The sequence below is a fragment of the Triticum aestivum genome, chromosome 3D (genome assembly GCF_018294505.1).
Source record: "Triticum aestivum cultivar Chinese Spring chromosome 3D, IWGSC CS RefSeq v2.1, whole genome shotgun sequence".
In the NCBI taxonomy this organism is placed as follows: domain Eukaryota; kingdom Viridiplantae; phylum Streptophyta; class Magnoliopsida; order Poales; family Poaceae; genus Triticum; species Triticum aestivum.
Genome location: NC_057802.1, coordinates 22,401,552 through 22,413,522, shown reverse-complemented (window position 1 = coordinate 22,413,522; position 11,971 = coordinate 22,401,552).

Sequence of the window (11,971 nt, the reverse complement as noted above, 5' to 3'; positions counted from 1 at the left end):
ATCGGTATGTTTTCGTATTCGTTTCGTTCATGCGATATGTGCAAATCTTGGAGCGTCTTTTGCATTTAGTTTTAATTTTTCTTTTATGCACCATGATGGTATGAGATAGTCCTTGGTTGATTTATAGAATGCTCATTGCACTTCACTTATATCTTTTGAGTGTGGCTTTATAGAATGCTTTATGTGCTTCACTTATATCATTTGAAGTTTGGATTGCCTGTTTCTCTTCACATAGAAAACCGCCATTTATAGAATGCTCTTTTGCTTCACTTATATTTGTTAGAGCGTGGGCATATCTTTAGTAGAAAGAATTAAACTCTCTTGCTTCACTTATATCTATTAGAGAGATGACAGGAATTGGTCATTCACATGGTTAGTCATAAAATCCTACATAAACTTGTAGATCGCTGAATATGATATGTTTGATTCCTTGCAATCACTACTAGGGAAAAACTTATACATAGAAATTTAGCAACAGCGCGGGTCAAAAAAGGGTGCTAGTGCTAGATAGCAGTAGCGATGCAGAAAAAACCGCGCTGCAGATACAATCGTAACAGTAGCGCGTGTAGCTGTAAAAGCGCTACTACTAATATTCCCATTGGTAGAACGATAAGCTACGCATAGCAGTAGCGGGCTTGGAGGAAGCGCGCTACCGCTAGGGCATAAGTAGCAGCGCATTTCCTAAGAAGAGCGCTACTGCTAATGGAAATAAAATAAAATGAAAAACAAATAGAAAAGTAAATGAAAATGAAAGAAACAAAAAATGGAAAAAGAAAAAAATAAAATGTAAAGCAAAATAAATGAAAAAGCGAAAAAACAGAGAAAGGCATAGCTGTAGCGTGTGTTCGTAAGACGCGCTATAGCTAACGTAGCTGCAGCGCGTTTCCTAGACCCCCGCTATAGAAACAGAAAAGGAAATCAAAAATGGGAGAAAATTACATAGCTATAGCAGTAGCGCGTTTTGTAAAAAGCGCTATAGCTACCTTAGCTATAGCGCATTTTGCGAAACGCGCTACCGCTAATTTTGACTTAACCAAAAAATCGTTTCCCCCCGGCCACCACTTCTCCCCCAAATCCCTCGACCCACCCCGCCGCCGTCTCCCCGATTCGCCGTCGCCCCACTTCGCCGCCCTCTCCTGCCGACGTCGACGCCCCCGGAGCCACCAGAGCCGTGCGCCGTCGACGCCACCAGAGCCGCCCCCAACGCCACGGAGCCGCGCGGCCTCATCAACGCCACCGGAGCCGCCGTCGACGCCACCGGATCCTCCCTCGCCACAACTGCCTCCCTCGCCGTCACCGGAGACGCCCCTGGCTCCCTCGCCACCACCGGAGCCATCCTCTGTAAGCCCCCACCCCTCCTCTTTCTCTCTCATGCATAGGTTAGCTAGTTTAATTAGGTTAATTATCTAGGTTAGGGCAAAAATTTAGTTAGGGCTTTGACAGAGAAGTAGTTAGGTTAACTAGTTTAATTAGGTTAATTATCTAGGTTAGTGCAAAAATTTAGCTAGGGCTTTGACAGAGAACTAGTCAGGTTAACTAGTTTAATTAGGTTAATTATCTAGGTTATTTAGGCAAGTTTTATTTTAAAGATGATCCCTTCCTAGACTTTTATTGTTGATTATATCTTTTCATTGAAGTGGTCATGTTATATCTTTTCATTGAAGTGGTTCGATTGTGCCCAAGTGGCTTTGTTGTTTCCAGGGAATGAAGCTGAGTGGCCTATGTTTTGCCGGAATGTTGATTCATTTCCGTTCTGGCAAATTTCAGGTTCTCGATTTGTCCGCTTTTTAGCAAAGGTCATGCCAAAATTTTCTGTGAATTTCGGCATGACTTGTGCTACAAACTAGGACATATCGAGTGCCCGGGATTTGCCGCACCAGGAAGGAGTCAACGTTCCTGCAAAACAATAGGCCTTTTTTATGTCATTATTCATTTTATTAGGTCTAGAATTAATTGACTAGATTTAATCATAGGAAACATGGCTAGCAACGATGAAGGACAGGGTTCTGGTGATTGCGACGACGTCTACCGGGCGGCAGACGAATTTTTGAGCCTTGCCGACGATCAACCGATGTTGTTGCTGGGCCCACCATTGGCATCGGGGACTGAGACCGACACGCAGACCGGTGTTGAGACTGAGACCGGCGCTGAGACTCAGACCGGCATCGAGACCGGCGCTGAGACTGAGACCGGCGCTGCCTCGGGGAGCGGAGCTGGTGTAGAACCGAAAGCAAAGAGGCAACGGCTTCCTAACAAACTCAGGACTACTAGACTGGTGGTCACGGAGGTGGACGACGGCAATTTTGAGCCAAAGGCGCCCGAGGAAGCGCGCTCGTGCTATGGCAATCAAATAGGCTGCATCGTACGGACAACCGCCACCATCAATGATGAGAAACTACAGAAGATACATAATATGAGGCCCTCCCTCCTAAAGAAGTTTCACCAGATATTCTTGTTCCCGGGCCGGACCGAGCGATTCTCTTAATGATGGATTCTGTCCTACACCACATGCTGGAGTACAGACGGGATCACCGGAACCTTCACATGTCACCTAGATCCGGCGATGCCCATATTCTGCAATGGGCAAAGGACATAGGAGATATTGAGGATCATCGACTTCGAGCTGAGTTCTATAACATCCAGCACGAACTTTCCCAAATCATCATGAAGGAGGTCGTCGAAAAAACAGGGATGTTCTATGGAGAAGGACAAATGTCGCGGGAAGACGTCCGAACATGGGTAGCCTCTCAGCGTCTCAACATGAAGCCTTTCACTAAGCTCGGGGACTATCTCCCTGACATGGATGGATGGCACGACATGTTGGAGTGATTGTCGATATATGACAATGTGTCCGTTTAGTCCATACTTTCTGTATGACAAAACTTTGAGTTATGCACGGCGAAACTTTATTTGTGATGTAATTAAACCGTCCTCCTCCTCGACTAGCGAAGATCACTCTAGTTAGGGCATTTTGGGTACGATGAACTTTGTTATTTATGCTTATGATACGTTGTTTCTATTTTTGCCAAGTCTGTCTCTTTCTGTTGCTCAACTATATATGTTGCATATCATCGACTCATGTGACGATGCAGGTGCATAGATCATCGATGGTGAAGAAGTGCTACACCAGGACTATATATACGACGAGTGCCCGGAGTGTCAGGCCGAGGTGTATCGGTTTCCGGTTTCTGAGCGACAGGTAGTAGTTAGTTTAGGTTCACGCTAATGCGAGAGAGGGATACGAACTCATGTACTGCATAGTTCCGCTCTCACTCAAAGTGATAGCTCTTCTCGCGTATATCATTGTTTAGATGGATGACGATGTATTTGCAAGTAATCGAGACTTGTATCGCTATTTTCGAGATGATGACGAGAGACCACTTTGTGTTGGATGATGATTATGATGATGACATGATTTGATGAGACTAGTTGTATGTATATGCTATGATTACATTTGTATGTGTATGATATGCTAAAGATTATTGTATAAAGCCTATTCAAATACAAAACAAAAAAACTAATAAAACTAGTAGTAGCGAGGGGAAAAAAGTTAGCAGTAGCGCCGCCTTACCAGCAGCGCCTCCCTGTAAAAAGCGCTGCAGATAATATCAGCAGCGCGCTTCTCTGAAGCGCGCTACAGCTATCCATGTATAGCAATAGCATGGGACGACAGGCGCTACTGCTATACGTTAGCTGTAGCGCCTTATCAGTAGCGCATCGTCCCGCGCTACTGATAGGCCTAAAACCCGCGCTGCTGCTAGGCTTTTCCCTAGTAGTGAATAGTTTTGCGATATAAAGATGGTGATATTAGAGTCATGCTAGTGGGTAGTTGTGGATTGTAGAAACACTTGTGTTGAGGTTTGAAAGTCCCGTAGCATGCACGTATGGTAACCGTTGTGTGACAAATTTGAAGCATGGGGTGTTTCTTTGATTGTCTTCCTTATGAGTGGCGGTCGGGGACGAGCGATGGTCTTTTCCTACCAATCTATCCCCCTAGGAGCATGCGCGTAGTACTTTCTTTCGATGACTAAGAGATTTTTGCAATAAGTATGTGAGTTCTTTATGACTAATGTTGAGTCCATGGATTATACGCACTCTCACCCTTCCATCATTGCTAGCCTCTTCGGTACCGTGCATTGCCCTTTCTCACCTCGAGAGTTGGTGCAAACTTCGCCGGTGCATCCAAACCCCGTGATACGATACGCTCTATCACACATAAGCCTCATTATATCTTCCTCAAAACAACCACCATACCTACCTATCATGGCATTTCCATAGCCATTCCGAGATATATTGCCATGCAACTTTCATCATCATCATATACATGACTTGAGCATTCATTGTCATATTGCTTTGCATGATCGTAAGATAGCTAGCATGATGTTTTCATGGCTTGTCCGTTTTTTGATGTCATTGCTACGCTAGATCATTGCACATCGCGGTACACCGCCGGAGGCATTCATATAGAGTCATATCTTTGTTCTAGTATCGAGTTGTAATATTGAGTTGTAAGTAAATAGAAGTGTGATGATCATCATTAATAGAGCATTGTCCCAAAAAAAAAGAGGCCAAAGAAGCCTAAATAAAAAAGGGGGCCAAAGAAGCCCGCAAAAAAAGGGACAATGCTACTATCCTCTTTTTCCACACTTGTGCTTCAAAGTAGCACCATGTTCTTCATATAGAGAGTCTCTTGAGTTATCACTTTCATATACTAGTGGGAATTTTTCATTATAGAACTTGGCTTGTATATTCCAACGATGGGCTTCCTCAAAATGCCCTAGGTCTTCATGAGCAAGCAAGTTGGATGCACACCCACTTAGTTTCAGTTTGGGCTTTCATACACTTATAGCTCTTAGTGCATCCGTTGCATGGCAATCCCTACACCTCGCATTGGTATCAATGGATGGGCATCTCCATAGCCCGTTGATTAGTCGTGCCGATGTGAGACTTTCTCCCTTTTTGTCTTCTCCACATAAACCTCCACCATTATATTCTATTCCACCTATAGTGCTATGTCCATGGCTCACGCTCATGTATTGCGTGAAAGTTGAAAAAGTTTGAGAACGTCAAAAGTATGAAACAATTGCTTGGCTTGTCATCGGGGTTGTGCATGATGGGAGCATTTTGTGTGACGAAAATGAAGCATGGCCAAACTATATGATTTTGTAGGGATAAGCTTGCTTTGGCCATGTTGTTTTGAAAAGACATGATTGCTTTATTGGTACGCTCGAAGTATTATTGTTCTTATGTCAAATGATAGACTATTGCTTTGAATCACTCGTGTCTTAATATTCATGCCATGATTAGATTATGTGATCAAGATTATGCTAGGTAGCATTCAACATCAAAAATTAGCTTTTTTATCATTTACCTACTCGAGGACGAGCAGGAATTAAGATTGGGGATGCTGATACGTCTCCATCGTATCTATAATTTTTTATTGTTCCATGCCAATATTATTCAACTTTCATATACTTTTGGCAACTTTTTATACTATTTTTTGGGACTAACATATTGATCCAGTGCCCAGTGCCAGTTCCTGTTTGTTGCATGTTTTATGTTTCGCAGAAACCCAATATCAAACGAGTCCAAACGGGATAGAAACGGACGGAGAATTATTTTGGAATATTTGTGATTTTTGGGAAGTATAATCAACGCGAGACGGTGCTCGAGGGGGCCACGAGGCAGGCGGGGCGCCCCAGGGATGCAGGCGCGCGCTGGACCCTCGTGGGCACCCCGTAAGGCGGTTTACGCTCTTCTTTTGCCACAAGAAAGCTAATTTTATGAGAAAAATCTGGGCGAAAGATTCACCCCAATCGGAGTTACGGATCTCTGGATATAAAAGAAACGGTGAAGGGGTAGAATCTGAGAACGCAGAAATAGAGAGAGACAAAGAGATAGATCCAATCTCGGAGGGGCTCTCGCTCCTCCCACGCCATGGGAGCCAAGGACCAGAGGGGAAACCCTTCTCCCATCTAGGGAGAAGGTCAAGGAAGAAGAAGAAGAAGAAGAAGAAGAAGGGGGGCTCTCTCCCCCTTGCTTCCGGTGGCGCCGGAGCGCCGCCGGGGGCCATCATCATCACCGCCATCTTCACCAACACCTTCGCCATATTCACCAACATCTCCATAACCTTCCCCCCTCTATCTACAGCGGTCCACTCTCCCGCAACCCGCTATACCCTCTACTTGAACATGGTGCTTTATGCTTCATATTATTATCCAATGATGTGTTGCCATCCTATGATGTCTGAGTAGATTTTCGTTGTCCTATTGGTGGTTGATGAATTGCTATGATTGATTTAATTTGCTTGTGTATGTTGCTGTCCTTTGGTGCCCATCATATGAGCGCGCACGTGGATCACACCTTAGGGTTAGTTGTATGTTGATAGGACTATGTATTGGAGGGCAAGAGTGACAGAAGCTTTTACCTAGCATAGAAATTGATGCATACGAGATTGAAGGGGGACCAATATATCTTAATGCTTTGGTTGGGTTTTACCTTAATGAACGTTAGTAGTTGCGGACGCTTGCTAATAGTTCCAATCATAAATGCATAGAATTCCAAGTCAGGGATGACATGCTAGCAGTGGCCTCTACCACATCAAACTTGCTATCGGTCTAGTAAAGTAGTCAATTGCTTAGGGACAATTTCGCAACTCCCACCACCACTTTTCCACACTCGCTATATTTAATTTATTGCTTCTTTATCTAAACAGCCCCTACTTTTTATTTACGTGTTCTTTATTATCTTGCAATCCTATCCAACACCACCTACAAAGTGCTTCTAGTTTCATACTTGTTCTAGGTAAAGAGAACACTAAGCGTGCGTAGAGTCGTATCAGTGGCAGATAGGACTTGAGAGAATATTTGTTCTACCTTTAGCTCCTCGTTGGGTTCGACACTCTTACTTATCGAAAGAGGCTACAATTGATCCCGTATACTTGCGGGTTATCAAAAGTCCGCTGCATTTTTTCTAGACTTTGCTTGCTCCAATTGAAAACGGCCGGAACCAAGGTAGTAGACATATCTACAAGCACCTGTTTTGCGGCAGCTACCGCTGTTGCGACTGTCTCAGATGATTTCTTCTCAACCGCAATCTCAACCTTCTTGTCGATGTTTTCTTCAGTTAACCTCCGTCTTTCCTTTATCTCCTCCGTGGTCTCACGATAGTACTTCTTCCACGTGGCGCCGTCTCTGACACCGTATGATGCAGCCTATTTGATTGTCGTAGCACGCGCACGCTTCCTCGGGCGCGTTGGGCTCAAAATTGCCGTCGTCCAGCTCCGTGACCACCAGTCTAGTAGTCCTGAGCTTGTTAGGAAGCTGTTGCCTCTTTGCTTTCGGTTCTATATCGGCTCCGCTAGTCTCGGCGCCGGTCTCAGTCTCAGCGCCGGTCTCAGTCTCAGCACCGGTCTCGATGTCGGTCTCAATCTCTGATGAGACAGGTGGACCCATCAACATCAACTCTTGATCGTCGGCTTCCCTCAAAAATTCTTCTGCCGCCAGTGTAACGCCCCGGATCCGATGCGCCAGGTGTCCTCCAGTTATTCGCCGTTGTTTCCATGTCATTTGCTTGCGTGTTGCACCTTGCCATTTCATCATCTGCATTTCATCTGCATGTTTTTTAAAACTTGCATCCGGCCTTTTTCCCCGTCGTCCGTTTCGCGATCCGACACTCTCGCACGCGCCCGTCGCACCTCTCAGACCTTATTTCGTGAGCGGGAGAAAAACATTCTCGGAATGGGCCGAGATTTTCCAAGTGGTCTTGGTATATCACCGGTAGACCGCCTGTCAAATTTCGTTCCATTTGGAGGTCGTTTGATGCCCCAACGGTTAACCGGGTAGCCGCATAAGCCCCTCTCTCTTTGCAGCCCAACACCCCTCCAAACAGCCCGCTAGCCCATCTAACTCCCCTCCATGCTCTTCGCCGTTCGATCACGATCGTGTGGGCGAAAACCGCTCCCCATTTGGACTCTCCTAGCTCCCTCTACCTATATATAAGTGCCTCCCTCTCCATTTCCCGGATGAAACCCTAGCCCCGCTCCCCTCGCGCCGCCGGACGCCGCCACCGGACATGTCCGCCGACGCCCCCGCCGGCGAACGTCTCCAGCCTCCCCAGCACCGCAGGCCCGCGGGGCCCAGATCCGGCCCGCCCGGGCCCTGCTCCCGCGCCCGCGCCGCCCGCGCGCTGCCGGCCGTCTCGTCTCCCCGCGTGGCCCGGCCGCCCGCCGCCGCGAGCCCCCGGCGCCCCGCGCCTCGCCCGCTCCGCCGTGCTCTGCCGCCGTCGACCACCGCACCGGACCCCGCCGCTTCCGCACGCCGACCTCACCCCACCGCCGCTCCTCGCCGCCCCGTGCCGGATCCGGCGAGATCCGGCCGGAGGGCCGCCCCCGCGCCCGGATCCGCCTCTCCCCGGAGCTCCTTGCCCCGCTCCGGCCTCCCTATGCCCTCGCCGGAGCCGGAGCTCCGTCCAGCCGTCGCCATGGCCTCGGGCCTCCCTGCCTCCTCCAGATCTGGACGCCGCCGTCCCGATCCAGCCCGGACCCTCCATCCAAACGTCGACCTGCACGACTTCGTCCCGTATCCGCCTCGTCCCGGTTCGGCTCCGTCCCGTTTTTCGGAGGGTAAATTTCGCCCAAGTCTCAGATTTTCAAACTTCATATTTCCATGTTTACCATGTCATAACTCCATGCTCGTTACTCCGTTTTGCATGTATGATATATCAAAATGTTCGTTCTGAGATGTTCTACATTACATTCCACTGAGACATGTTTGTTTGATTTCATCTTGATGGCTTAATCATCGTTGCAAGAGTGCTATATGATGTTAACTGTTGTCTGTTAACAGAACTGGGTGATTTGTCTTTTTCATTGCTTTTTGTGTGTGCATCCTATGAGCTTCATGTCTACATGAGTTTTGAGCTACATCATGCCATCTTTACAGTGGTGCAAGTATTGTATTTTTAGGAGCTCTGTGATGACTAGCAAAGGCATGCAAAGTAGGCTCCATGATGTTGTTGTTTTCAGACAGTGTTTTGCTAAGTCCTTTTCCTGTTACATTTTGTTGCTATGTTGCCATGCTGCTACCATGAGTTCCATGCATGATCTGGAGATGTTCAGTAAGGATGTTTTTTTCCACATGTTGTACTATATCCATCCATGCCCTTGGTTGAAATTATAGCTTGTTGTAGATTGTTGTTATCATGCTCCAAAGTTGCTAAATAATGTTGCTGTCGGCCTGTTAACATGAAGTTCAGTATTGTCATGTGTTTTGCTAGTGATCCATGCACTCTATGACTATTCTATTGACATGTTTAGCTCCATAAATGTGTCTTCTTACTGTTGGTCACATTTTTATGCCATGTATTGCTCTGTGGTGATTTGTACAAGCTCACCAACATGCCTACTTATCGTTGTTTCTGTCATGAACTGTTATTTTCTGTCTGAATCTGTCATATTACTTGCCATGTTTGCATGGATGGTACCATCTTTTCTGTTGATCTTTGGAATAAGTTCAGTAAGGAAGTGTTATTAAGTGCTTTTAGTACTAGCACACCATGCTTAAGTTTTCCATGATAGCTTGCTGTAACTTGTAGTTTGCTAGCTCTAAACATTGCAACCTGATGTTATTTCTGTCATGTCCAGTGAATTTCTGCTAAGTCTGTAAAACTGGTATTATTTGCAATCTTGCCATGTCCTTTTGGTCATGTTCTACTGGTTTCTGGAGATAGCTCAGTGTTCATGTTTTGTTAAGCTTCATTTGTATATCACGCCTATGCCTTTTTTTATGTTGGGGTGTTGTATCATATTTTCATGATGCTTGCAAGATGCCTAGTTGCTGTTTTGGACAGATTGTTATTATATCTTGCTTGGAGTGTATGTGTTGCACCGTTGCTCTGTTTTGAGCATGCTCTATATGAAACTTGCTTAGTTTGGCATCTAGTTTCATCTTGTCATGTTGCATCCATGTTTTGAGAGTGTTTGCTTGATGTTTGAATGAATTTTTGCATCAATGTCATGTTTAACTTGTTTTGCTCATATCTTCTAGGCCGTAGCTCCGAATTAAACGAACTTTATATGTAACTTGACTAGAATGTCGTGTAGATCATCTTGGTGCATTTTAACTTGTTGTTTAACAAATTGGACATAAGGTTTATTCAGATCTAGACCAATTTCGAAATTTGCATATGAGGACTTACCGGAATTGTTATATGTTGTTTCTGGCCTCATTTAAACTTGCTTTGATGTGTGTTGCTCTTTTATGCATCATCTCTTGCCATGAGTAGCATCATATAGCCTTGTCATGCATCATACTTGGTTGAGCATCATGTCTTGTTATGTGTTGTGTGATTACCATGTTTTTTACTTCTTTCCAGTTGTGCTTCTTCTCGATAGTTCCTGTTTCGTTGCGATCATGAGGATTCGTTCGACTACGCTTGGTTCGTCTTCGTGGCTTCGTATTCTTCATGGACTCGTTCTTCTTCCTTGCGGGATTCAGGCAAGATGATCGTTACCCTGGATCTCACTACTATCATTGCTATGCTAGTTGCTTCGTTCAATCGCTATGCTGCGCTACCTATCACCTGTTTATCAAGCCTCCCAAATTGCCATGTCAAGCCTCTAACCCACCTTTCCTAGCAAACCGTTGTTTGGCTATGTTACCGCTTTGCTCAGCCCCTCTTATAGCGTTGCTAGTTGCAGGTGCAGTTGCAGGTTGTTCCATGTTGGAACACGGATATCATGAACTTTGTTGGGATATCACAATATCTCTTATTTAATTAATGCATCTATATACTTGGTAAAGGGTGGAAGGCTCGGCCTTATGCCTGGTGTTTTGTTCCACTCTTGCCGCCTTAGTTTCCGTCATACCGGTGTTATGTTCCTTGATTTTGCGTTCCTTACGCGGTTGGGTGTTATGGAAACCCCTTGACAGTTCGCCTTGAATAAAACTCCTCCGACAAGGCCCAACCTTGGTTTTACATTTGCCTCACCTAAGCCTTTTTCCCTTGGGTTTCCGGTGCCCGAGGGTCATCTTTATTTACCCCCCCCCCCCGGCCAGTGCTCCTTCGAGTGTTGGTCCAACCTGGTCGATGTCCGGCGCCCCCTGGGCAACCAGGGTCTATGCCAACCCGACGTCTTGCCCATCCGGTGTGCCCTGAGAACGAGATATGTGCCCAGATCGATTAAAAAAAGGAAATTAAAAATAGATAAGTAAATAAAAATGGTAACTAATGAATTAATTAATTAATTAAATTAATTAACTTAATTAATCATGTTTAATTAGACTAATTAAACATTAGTTACTTATTTAGCTAAATTAAACTAGTTAATAGGTTAATTAGGTTATTGTACCTATGCCACGCGGGACCCACTTACACTATTCATGTGTTGACCAGTCAACTTTTGACCGGGTCAACCCAGCCCACTGGCCCCACTGTCATACTCACATGCTAGGGTAGAACTAGGTGACAACAGTATATTCTGTTTTTAATTCGAATTAATATAAAACCAGAAATTCCAGAAATTGTTTAAATCTTTGAAAATTCATATAAAATAAACCGTAGCTCAGATGGAAAAACTTTATACATGAAAGTTTCTCAGAACGACGAGACGAATCCGAATACGTAGCTCGTTCGTCCGCCACACATCCCTAACATATCGAACACGCAACTTTCCCCTCCGGTTCATCTGTCCGGAAACGCGAAACACCGGGAATACTTTCCCGGATGTTTCCCCCCTTCGCCGGTATCGCCTACTAGCGCGATTGGGCACCCCTAGCACCGCTTATTGCCATGTTATGTTTTGTGATGTCTTGAGTGCTCCGTATTTACTATTTCTTCCCCCCTCTTCTTCTCCGGTAGACCTCGAGACCGACGCCGCTGCTACCCAGTACGACTACGGTGTTGACGACCCCTCCTTGCCAGAACAACCAGGCAAGCGCCCCCCCCTTGATCACCAGATATCGCCTATTCT